Here is a 12,497-nt window from a genome sequence, read left to right as displayed (position 1 = left end):
AGCATATACAGTGACAATCACAGATCCCTAGAGTATTGAAATACTTACTCTTCAATTGTTAAGAAACAAACATTTGTTCCATGATAGGGGTGAATATATCAGGTCTCTCTATCTCCTGGTGCCAACTTGCAATCCATAAACCCAGACAACTACCTGATCTAGGGTTAGAAAATTCCTTTTACTCCTGTTGGTTTCAGCTGCTCCTCCAAAATTGTTTCATTTGCTGTCTTAACAAAACAAAAGGGAGCCACCTACAGGATAGGGTGACAAGGCTCCCCTCATCTCCCACGAAGCTCCCTAGTTGGCATACAAATAAGTCTGGGGCAAAAACAAAAGGACTAATTGGACATGCAAGACCATCAGGCCTCAGCCCCTCATACCATGATGTAAGACATATGCATATGTTTGCATTTATTTTGTATGTCTACCAGGATCAAACGACCCAACTCTCAAGCTAGATTCTAGTCAGTGCAAATTTCAGTGATCTTTCTACACATATATGTGTTGAAACTATGCACAGAAACTTTCCAAATAAGTTGCTCTATCTGAATGCTGCCCAGATAGTGAGAAAAGGTAATCTAGGTTTAAACCACTTTCATTAAGTTCAAATGGGAATAGAAAATAGGAATAAAGACTAGACTATGATTCTACTGGTAGAAGAACTTCCAGATGAAGAAATTCCCTCTGCTAAAGCAGGTTTTTGAGAACTGCCAGGGGCATTGAGAGGTTAAGTCACTTTCCCAGAGTTATACCAACATTGTATGTTAGGGGAGGTGTGTGTGTGTGTGTGTGTGCGCACGTGCATGCGCACGCACGCGTGCATGCGTGTACAAAAAAATAGTTTTATAATGCCTCACACAAATGTGAGATATTCTTTTAAAAAAAAGTCTTCAATCTTCCCTGAGGCATACAGATAAATGGCATTAGAAAAATTCAAAAGTGGAAATAACAATAATACCACACATTTCTAAAGTACTTTATGGTTTACAAATCACTTTTCCAACTAGCACCTTGAGGGGGAAGTAGAGAGAGTTCTCAAGCTATTATCCCCTTATTACAAATGAAGGGATTAGAGAGAGGTTGTAATTTAACCCATGGTCACAAAGCTAATAAGTTGCCAAGCTATAATACAAACCCAAGTCTTCTAAATCCAAAGTCCAGTGTACTTTCCAATACACCATACTTACTCTCATTAATCTTAATTAATATCTAAATTTTTAAAAAATGAAGAATCCAAATATGTATCCAATATCTTTTAAGGAGGGAAGGACAGAGAAAAGGGATGCAGATTTCCTGATTTTCTTCAGAGTCAAAATACTTCTACAGCTGTAATTACATAACAAATTCACAGTTTAATGGTTTTAGATTAGTTGAAAAGTGTCTTTAAGAAATACACTAGCTAATAAAGGGAACAAGCAAATTAAAAGTCCTTTTTTGGTTTTTTCCCCATTTCTGGAGAAAAAGAAATCAAGAATAATAATATTGCCATCTGGTGGTGGGATCAAGTTTTTACAATGATACTGCTAAGAAATCCAGTTCATAAAGTACCCAATCAGCCATGCTCACTATACGCCAATTAAAACATATCTATCTGTTTGCTTAAACAGTAAGAGGATCTTATTAGTTATCTATAATCTAACTGTAATTTTTCAAAAACGAAGACTGTTAGTTAACAGTAAGAGGATAGATTAAAAATCATTCTTTATAAATGCAGGCTTTTACCATTGCTTATTGCAAAAGACATTCAGAACCATTCCTCCCACACAGCCCACTTTTCTTCTCCTTAAAATTCAGGAACATTAATTGACCTGGTATAAAGGATGTTATTGAAAATACAGATGAGGTATTTTTAGCCAAGTTTTGGGAGACAAGAAGAGCCGCACCAGGTCAAAGCAGCAGCTAAAGACATCCCCTGATGAGGGATACTGTGATTGTGCTTTCTGTACCTTCCAGTACAGCCCTGGAGCTTTCAAAAGAATGATGTGCAATGTGAGAAAGGGCACCTTCACTAGAAATCCTTGACCTGTCTCCCAGGTGGTTGGACAGAATGTTATCCAGTATTTTTTTCCTCCCCACTGACAATCAAAAAAGAAAAAAAAGGGGGAGGAAAAAAGATAAATTTAAAAAGGAAAAAAGTGAGAAAGAAAAAAACTAGCAAAAGGAACAGTCACAAGAAAAACAGGCTAACGGGGCAGCTAGGTGGTGCAGTGGACAGAGCACCAGCCCTGAAGTCAGGAGGACCTGAGTTCAAATCCGGTCTCAGACCAAACACTTGACACTTACTAGCTGTATGACCCTGGGCAAGTCACTTAACCCCAATTGCCTAAAAAATAAAAGAAAAAAAGAAAACCAGGCTACAATAGAAAAATGCAGATCAGAGCAGGGCTCAGCATTTGAAAGTGATTGTTAGAGATCTGACAATCACTATTACAGACTTTAAGGAAAATACTAAGTCACCTCCTGCATCTAATGCTGCTTCTTCAGATCAGCATACCCAGAGTGGTTGTAGCTCTGGTGATACAAAGAAAAGAACATCCAGGTCATCTTCACTCAGAAAACAAGTCTCGTCATTAAATGGAGAATCTTATTAAAGTTCACTTTTTTTTCCAGTTTCTTTAGGTCTCTTCTCGTAACAGGCCAATACAAAGATTTTGCCAGCACATGCCACATTTTCATGGTGCACAATCCACATGTTTTACATAAAATATAAGTATATTAGAATTGATAATTTTGTTGTAATCTACACTGAAGATCACATTTCCAGAGTTAATATTTTGATCGCCAGAGTCAAAAGTGCTATGAAAATGTGGCAGAGCATTCATTATGCAGTTACCGGTAACTTTTTTCATTTTTAGTAAATTCTAATATTCAAATCTTAATTTAGCTATTCTAAGCATGTACTGAATTAAAATTTTATAGCATAGTTGAAACAGCCTAGCCATGCATTATTTGAGAATTATGAAAGTTATATATGTATATGTATGTATGTATGTATGTATGTATGTATGTATGTGTGTGTATAAGTCAGATCAATTTAATCAATTATTAGCGCAGCCAGATTTTCATAATTGTTATTGGCTTAAACTTGCTGGTATTGGTGTGGATAAATAGGAAAACTGTTATTAAAGGATTTGTATAAACTTCAGCTAATTTTTGACACATTTTACTAGATTACTATTTCTTGTTTCTAGTTTTATCAAGTTTTCTCTTTTTATGGCTTTTTAAAACATTGATTTATTATGTTCACTAAATACTAAATATTATAAAGTATTGATTGTTTAGCATTATAATTCAGATGCATATTATTATTATCATATGCTGGTATTTTCAATATTACATACATTTTCTATTTCAAATGATTGTATGTATTTGCCACAAAAAAAGCAACACAAATTTCCAGGTTTAAAAAGTTACATTCCTGAAAAAGCTTTAACAGAATAATGTTATTATTCTTTCTTGCCTCAGACTCTTTTAATGCTATCGACATTTATAATCACTCATAATCAAGCACAGAACTAGGTAATAACTAATAATTTATCCTATATATTCTTGTCAGCTTTTGTTATTTTAATTGGCCCTTGATTAAATATTTTTAACAATTCCTATTAAAAAAAACAGGGAGTTTTCTATTTTCAGGCACAATTGTCATTTATGCATACAGCAATATGTAAATACAAATAGAAATATTCACAATCATCTAGCATTATGTGAAATTACCAATAAAACATTTTTATGCTAAAGAAAAAAAACCCACAGGTGACTGGAAAAAGGAAAATGAACCAGTCCATAGTCTAGAATGAGAGAACTGAATGTTGTTCAATTGAAAAGCGTTAGAGTATTAAGAGGCAAAATCAAATGTGATTTTGTCATCAGAGAATATTCAGACCACTTAGATATAAAGAGGTTGTCAGATGAAGAATTCAGGAAAACTGGTCACAAACATGGCACTGAGTCATAATAAAATAGTGATGGGAGACTTCAATTATCTAGACATTTGTTAGAGCTCTCATAGCCAAGAGTACAGGAAATGTGAAGAGTACATGTAAGCAGGCTACAGGATGAAGCCATTGACGGTTCACATGAAAAGAAGCATAAAATACGTTTTTAAGAACATATACAACCAGGAATGTGCTGGAGCCAGCTTAAACTGGCTCTTGAAAAACAACTGTTGAATTTTTAGTGTGAGTATTTATATTTTGGAAATTTGCAATGGCTAGAAATTAGTGATTGATTTCTTGTTTTTGGTTTTTTTATTGTCTAGTCTTAGAAAAGTGATGGAGAAAATGTCAATAATACAAATTAAACATGTTGAATGAAAGAAAGAAAGGTTAGAAGCAGGGAACCAGGTCAGCTTAGAGCAGTGTTCTTCACTTCTTTTGTTATAGACCCCTTTTGCAGCCTAATGAAGCCTATAGATCCCTTTCAGAATAAGATTCTTAAAAGCATAAAATAAAATATATGGCATTGTTGATCATATTGAAATATAGTTATCAAAATATTTTAAAACCAAATTCATGGATCCTGGGTTGAAAATGTTTGGTTTAGATCCCTAGCTCTATAATAAACTGAGCACAGATGCAAACACAGGTGGTATACAAGGCTAATAAAGAAATGCTTTTATCTGTGCATCACATAGCATAGTATTGAAGTGGGCTAGTTGCTGTTTCAGCTGGTGGTGAGGAGGGCACATGTAAGAAAAAGAATACATTGAAACTTCACTAGCTTTGAGATCATGGGACTCTTTCCAGCAGAAGATTCAGTGGCCAACCCATCCTTACCTTCTCATTTTGGATGATTCTTGTCCTTGTCCTCCCCATAAATTCCCTACAGGGGATCCACTCAGGGTCTGGCCACCTTCCTGTCTGAATATACCAAAACTACACACAGACTGTCCATTGGCTATCCCTTACTCCTGCTTACATAACCAAACCCCTCCCCTTTTTTCAGTGATACATCTCCCTGATGATAAACTTTACTCCTGCCATCAAGGAGCTTACATTCTAACAGAGGAAGAGAACACATCAAAGGGAACTAGCAATCTAGGCAGGCAAAGGGTAGAGCAAGGTACCTATGTATGGGCAAAGTGGAAAATGAAGCCAGAGAATCAGGAGTTGAGTCAGGTTAGTAGTAAGCATAGCTGGAGTGAGTACTTCCTCAAATGGAGGTTCAGGGGAAAAACTCACCAGTCAGAGGAGGCATTAGGGTTGGAGATATCTCTACTGTGAGAAAGCTAGTAGAACAGAGGTAGAAAAGTAGTCTGGGGAGCCAGTAGCTCAGCCAAGGCAGGAGTGAACATGGCTAGTATGGGTACTTCCTCAGATTAAAATTACAGAAAGGAACTTTAATTTTAAATCATCATCATCACCATCATCATCATTGAAAAATAGCTATCAAGAAAGTATCAATAACTGCTGAACCATATACCTACCTTCCTATCTCTTACAACACATATAAGGATAATCTATGAATACAGCAAGAGCATCTTTCATGAAAGCATGAGAATGTGATCTTATATCAGACTTTCTTTCCAGTCACACAGTTGATTGAAAGGTGAAGAGAATACAAGAACTCACTGTGATTATTTTTTTGTTGATTATAAAACTCATTTGATTCAGTAGAGCAAAGCCACCTTGAAGGCTCACCTTCAACAAGGTAGCTCCCATGCATGCGTCAAAATCACTTAAGTTACCCTGAAGTTTAACAACAGAGATCACTTTGTTTTATAGCCCGTTGATTATATCAAGTGGAACATAAAACAGGGAGATATACACTCAAACGTGTTGGCCACTCTCATGGAAAATACTCAGCATAGAGTCCAATGGAAGGATGATGACCCATAAATTATGAGTTTCTTCTCAAAGTCCAGTTTGTAGATGACATTGTGCCTTTTAATTCAGATCATATCAGATTCAAATGTAAATCAAGTCCCAGAACACTTAGAAGAATGACATGGAATAAAAAGTTGTTGAACAGAAAATCCATATGTTTGGGATCATGGCCAGCCCCATGTACTGTGATCAGAATACCAAAGGTTTGCCTATATACAATGCACTTTCTTCATGGTCTACATTTAGTCTTGTTCCTTTGTATTAAATCAGTGGCTTCCAATCTCTTCTTACTGCATACTCTGGATTGGACCACAATGAAACTCTGATACCCTGAGGTTTAAAACAAAACTTAGAGAAACTGAACTTAGTTTTCAAAACTCATGAAAACCACATCTCCTGATGACTGTCACAATGTAGAAACAGCCTTTTCACCTACAGGCTGTAAAAATGGCAAGTCCCAGGCTACCACCTGTGACTCACCTGTATCATGAGTCAAGACAAAAAGCAAATATAGTAGCAGCGGCTGCTACCTCTGAGGAACTAGTAAACGGCTGACACATCTTCCAGAATCGAAGCTGCCGAGGGCGGGTGAAGGTTTGGTCCTGGAGCCACCCTTTCCTCCTGGCTCTCTCTTTTCCATTAAATTTTTTTTAAAAGCCTCTTATCCTTCACCTCAGTTCAGAGCTCTTTTCCACTTGCTTAATGTAACAGTAGGACCTTTGAACCTTTGAACTAAATGGTCTTAGTGAAAGATAAACATGCAGTGATATTTCACTTGGAGCCAGAAGACCTGGGACTGAGTTTCTAGCTTAGGCCTTTGATAGCTGCACGTTCTTAGCAAGTCACTTAAACTGTCTGAGCTTTTGGTTTCCTCCCTTGTAAAATAGAGGTATTATGCTTGCACTAACTCAAGGGCTATTGTGAGAATCAAATAAAATATTAAATGATTTACAGAACTCCATAGAACTCTAAGTGTGACCATTATCTAGGGATTACAAGCATTTTTAGAACCAAGAGTATCTAGGTCAACCCCACCCCCTCCCTTGTTTTATATGTTGCCTTTGTGTCAGAGCCTCTGGCTTGAAATGAAAGGCTTGAGTATACTTTTGGGGATCTTTCACAATTTCTCTAGTTTATATGTTATCACCTAGGTGAAACCTAGAATTGTAGGTATCTGACACTCCCCAGAAGGGTGGCCACCAGCTCCTCTTACAAGTACTCAAGCTAAGTATCAAACACAAAACTGGTTTTATTTACACAATACAGAACACTAAAAGGATTCACACCCAAGCGCACTGAAAATCAAGAATCCCTTCCCAATGGTCTGGCCTTCTCAAGGCCCTGTACAGTCCTCTGACCTGAGCAGAATCCCAGAAAAAGGTAAGCTGGAAGGCAGTTAGATGGCACAGTGGATGGAGCATCAGCCATGGAGTCAGAAGGACCTGAGTTCAAATGTGGCCTCAGACACATAACACTCACTAGCTGTGTGACTCTGGGCAAGTGACTTAACCCCAATTGCCACACACACACACACACACACACACACACACACACACACACACACACAAGGCAAGCTAGGCTTTCTCCTCTGCTAATTCCCCCTTTCCCTTTTCTTGACCTCCTCTCAACCCCATCCCCATTCCTTCCAAATTGAGACCAGAATCCTCAGCACATTCTGACCTTTGGGTCTTTCTGTCCTTTACAATGGTGGCTTGGCCAGTCCCTTCCAGGCTCCCAACTTGTGGGGCATGCATCCCAATGCACTCTAAGGACTCCTGGCCCTTGCCATCTGAAATCACTATCACTGAAATCTTCAGGAGCTCTAGTTTTTTCCATCTGCCTTGCAACGACGCCCTCCTTTGAGTATTTTTCTCCCCCAATTAGAGTGTGAGTTCCTTGACAGCAGTGACTATTGCAAGGGCTTTCAACAGGTCTTGGCACACAGTGCTTAATAAATGCTTTTTCATTTATTTATTTATTCATTCTATGATTCACTGTTAGGGACCATATTCTTTCTTCTTCCCTCCTTCCTTCCACTGTCTATGTGGCTCCTGTCACCTGCTGTTTAGCTCTCCTCCCTCCATTACTAGACAGAAGATTCTTCTCCCTATGATGAGGATAAGGAGGAGGAGGAGGAAGAGGAAAAGAAGGATGATGATGATGATGAAGATGATTATGAGGATATGTACCTGTTACATAGTAGGTACTATATAAATTCTTATTCTTTTCTCTGTCTAGTCGTCTTATATCTTACTGCTCTCCATATGCTCTATGATCTAGTGACTCTTATTCCTCAAACAAGATATGCCATCTCTCCTTACTCTGCATATTTTCACTGGCTCTTCCTCATGCCTGGAATTCTCTCCCTTCAGGCTTCCCTTTGAGGCTCAGATAAAATCCCATCCTCTGCAAATAGCTTTTCCTGATCATCCTTATCAATAGTGCCTTCCACCTGAGATTATCTCTAATTTATCCTCTATATATCATGTTTCTACATAGTTGTTTGCATATCTGTCCCTCTTCCCCCATGAAATGACTGTGATCTCTCTGAGGGCAGGGACTGTTTTCACCTTTCTTTGTATCCCTAGCACTTGTTGGCTTGACTTGGCTTGACTTCTACTACATAATACCATGCCCTCACAGATCCACACTAAGTAATCCCAAGTGCTATGACAACCTTTATACATACTCCATTCAACTAAAAGTCTCTATTTCCCTCTCCTCGTCATATTGGGTGAACTTTCCATGTGTCCAAGTTCTTTCCCTTTGCTAGGGAGTTCCTATCCACTATAAGACTGGAGGATTGTATAAGTCATGGTGGAAAGATAGAAGATTTCTGTAAATGTAAGACTGGGGAGTGAGAAGTTCTTTATCATCTATAGGCTTGGGTATCACGCCTTTTTATGGCCTTTACTGTGTACTTTACAGGCAGTATGTTGAGCCCTGGACCTGGATTCACAAACACCAAAGTTCAAATCTAGTATCAGATACTTTTAGCATGTTGACCCTGGCAAGTCACTTAACCTCTGTCTGCCACAATTTCCTCAACTGTGTGTGGGGATGATAAATAGCACCTACCTCACAGGGTTATTGCAACAATCAAATGAAATCATATTTGTACAGTGCTTTAGCACAGTGCCTGGCACATAGTAGGTGCTTTAAAAACTTTTTTCTCCCCCCCCCACTTTACTGTATCAAAAAAAAAGTCTTCATCTGATGCATTGTGAGCCTGACTACTCATAAGGGAGAACTGATAGTACCAGACACTGACATTCTCAGATTTTATGTGGGTTGGGCCAGATAAGTCAAAGAAAAAAAAGGTCCCCAAAGCGTATCCATCCTTTTGTGTCAAGAGGGAGCCCTGTCATCCAAAATTACACACAGATGATGAAATCAGGTCTGAGACCAGTAAAGTGATTTGCCCAAAGTCAAATAGGTAGCCAATATTCTAATCCTGGTTCTCCAATACCAAATCCAACTTTCTTTGTACTTCACTGTGTTCACCATCTGGGCCTGAACTAGGTCTAAGAAACTTGTGTATAAGTATCCTTCCTGAAAACTGTTTTACTTATTTATAATATTGCAAAAACATTCTGACTAAAAGAGAAGCAAAACATATCATCTGAATTCAACTAAATGGAATCCTAAAAAAGTGGACATTTCTTCCCTCCATTCTTCATTCTGCTTTTATGAGAAAAAAAATCCAAGAGACAGAAAGTTCATATCAAAGGGTTATTTTAAAAAATCAGCTTCCTGTGATGAGTACAAATTTAGACCAGTTTCCTAATGCTACAGTAGAGTTCATGAAGTGGATCTTTATAGAGTAGCTTGTTGCAGTAGAAATGGCACCAAATTTGGAAATAAAGGACCTATATTCAAATCCTAGACAGCAGCTTGGAAGGGAGAAAAAGATTTCTTTTAAAGCCTAATAATTTGAAGTGGTTAGCATAGGAGTTAACATAATCAATACAATGTGATGATACTTGTAAAGTATCACAAAAAAGGAGACATGATCAAATAATACAAAAGTCAATTGAAAACAAAACCTATAAAAAGGAGTGAAACTAAGAATACAGAAATATGTAGTTGAAGTAGGTTTATTCAGCAATCAGCCTGTATAATATAGATTTAAAATGAAATTACAATTGATATTATTATGAATAATATTTCATTAAAATCTGAAGACACCTACATCCAGGAGCCTAACAGGCTCATGAAAGCTGAGTGCTACAAATTAGGGCTTGATTTGCCATTTTGTTTATTCTCTGGACTTAAGAAAATGTTAATAATGCAGATGAAATGGTGTATGCATAAATTTTTTTCTCCCAGAGAGTCAGTTTGTTAAATATTTACCAGCACACCCCTGTATTGCTCTACAAACACTGCTCAAACTCAGCAGGAGTGCAGTAGAAGGCTCATAGAATGAAGTCATCATCACCCTGGTGACAGTAGGCTAATAACATTAACTGCCAATTATATAGAGCTTTAACATATGCAAAATATTTTATCTCCATTATCAAGGGTGTTGAGCCTCACAACGCCCTTGTGCCTACACCTCTAGGTAGTTTGATAAACTACAATTTACTAACAGGTTTGCCTTAATCCACTGGAGAAGGGAATCACAAATTCCTTGAGTATCTTTGCCAAGAAAACTCCATGGACAGTATGGTACACAGGGTTATGAAGAGATGGACACAACTAAATAATAAAACTGTATACATTCACTGAGTTCTTTTTTAAAGTGTCATTCCTTTCTGCCTTCTACATACAGGTGGGGGACTAATAAGTGTGGGACATTGCTTGTGTCAGGTTTTGGTGTTGGTTAATTTTGTTAAACTATTTTCTTTTTTTATTCTTTGTTAAAAAGAGATGGCTTTCTCAGGGATGGCAGGGATATGTCAGAAAATGTATGTGACGTAAAAACAAGAGATACTCAAAAAAACTGTGTCACTGTCTTAAAAGGAAAGAAGCATACTGTGGTGGAAAGATCTGTATTTAGTCAAAAGGCCTGGATTTGAGTCTACAGATTCTGCCATTTACTCAATTTATGGCCTTTGGTAAGTCACTGGACTTCCCTTGGCCTGTTTCAATTTCAGTAAAATGAAGGAATTAGACTAGATGAATTCTAATGTCCCTTCCAGTCCTAACACGGTGATCCTAGTTCAGAAAATTCAAATTGCCTTGCCCTGTGAAGACATTCACACTAAGAAAATTAAGTGGATCATTACAAATCACATTTGTTCAGATAATCTGTTTATCAGATCATGAGATATTTCATGTGATCTTTCATGAACAGTTTTGATGATTGCTCCATTTCACATGTTCAGAGTCCACAGGTCCAGTGTTATCCAGTAAACAGATTAAGGATAAACAAGGATTGCCTGTTAGTTCACTACAGATCTACCAGTGATATATTAATTAGCAATATCAATTGTATGCAAAGGTTTCAGACAAACCAAAGGAGGGAAGAAGGGGAAGCAGTGTTTTCTTAAAGGCATTCTCCTCTTTTCATACTATTCCATTTGTTTATCAAACTTTCTAATACTGTATAAGTAAATTCAACATCTTCTTACACAATTAACTTTGTTCTATAAGAGACAGCTCTTCCTCTCATGCTGTATTGAGATTTTTACTATGTTAAGTATTATGACGGTTCTTGGCTAATCTAACTTCCTATTATTTCATATTGATAATTTAATTTTGAAGAGGTTAACAGTTGCAAGCTCCTTCCCATTCTCCATTTCTCTCTCAAGTTGACATTGAATCATCTACTCACCTTAGTACAGTTTTAAAACCAATTTTAAAATGGGCTCTTACTATACAGCTCTATCACCTCAGAATACAAGATCTTGATGCTTTTATAATAAAAGAGGAGAGGAAGGAGAGGGGAGGGGAGATAAACTAGTATCTTAATTGCTAAATCCAATGATCTTTTCAGCCTTCTTCCTTCACTTCTCTGCCATTGTTAGTATATTGTATTTGGAAACTACTCTATGATGTTTGTTCTGGCCCCTGCCCCCTACCTGTGGGTATACTCTAAGGGCTCTACCTCTATACACTACACTATTCTGTGATCTCATCAGCTCTGATGGGTTCCATCCATCTCCAAACATACGGTTCCCAAATCTACATTCTCTAGCCCCCTCCTGTCTCCTGAGCTCCAGTCCGAAATCTCTAAATGCCTGCTGGAAATCTCCACCTAGATGACAGCTCAAACTTAACATGTCCAGAACAAGAACTCTTCCTCCCTAAACCTACTCATCTTTAACTTCCCTGTATCTGTCAAAAGCACCACTACCCTTCCAGTTAATCCAGTTAGCAACTTGGGAGTTATCTATTCTTCTCTCCCTCCCCCTCCCAAACTGTAGATGCTACATTTATCTCTCACCTATCATTGGATGTCAAATTGCAATCACATTCAGATCACCTCTATTGCAATTCAAAAGTACACAATTATTAAGTACTTAATCTCCCCTCTCCAACCATCCTCTTCAGGACTGGCAAAGTAATACTCCTAAAACACCATCACTTTCTTAAGCTTCAGCTTTTCCCCATTGCCTCACAGATAAAATACAAACTCCCATAGCTAGTATTGAAAGCCCATCTTAATCTAGCTTTAGACTTAACATATACGTTATTCCTTCACACTCCACATTCAGCCAACTTGGT

At 37.6% G+C, this 12,497-nt stretch overlaps 1 pseudogene; it reads left to right on the top strand.

Annotated features, from left to right (window-relative positions):
* The first annotated feature begins 348 nt into the window (after positions 1 to 348).
* On the top strand, positions 349 to 2,591 carry LOC110207836 (YY1-associated factor 2-like; annotated as a pseudogene).
* Positions 2,592 to 12,497: the final 9,906 nt, after the last annotated feature.

This window comes from Phascolarctos cinereus, unplaced genomic scaffold (genome assembly GCF_003287225.1).
Source record: "Phascolarctos cinereus isolate Bilbo 61053 unplaced genomic scaffold, phaCin_HiC Scaffold_4;HRSCAF=312, whole genome shotgun sequence".
In the NCBI taxonomy this organism is placed as follows: domain Eukaryota; kingdom Metazoa; phylum Chordata; class Mammalia; order Diprotodontia; family Phascolarctidae; genus Phascolarctos; species Phascolarctos cinereus.
Note: the sequence above shows the minus strand (reverse complement) of the source record. Positions and strands in the feature narration are given on the sequence as shown.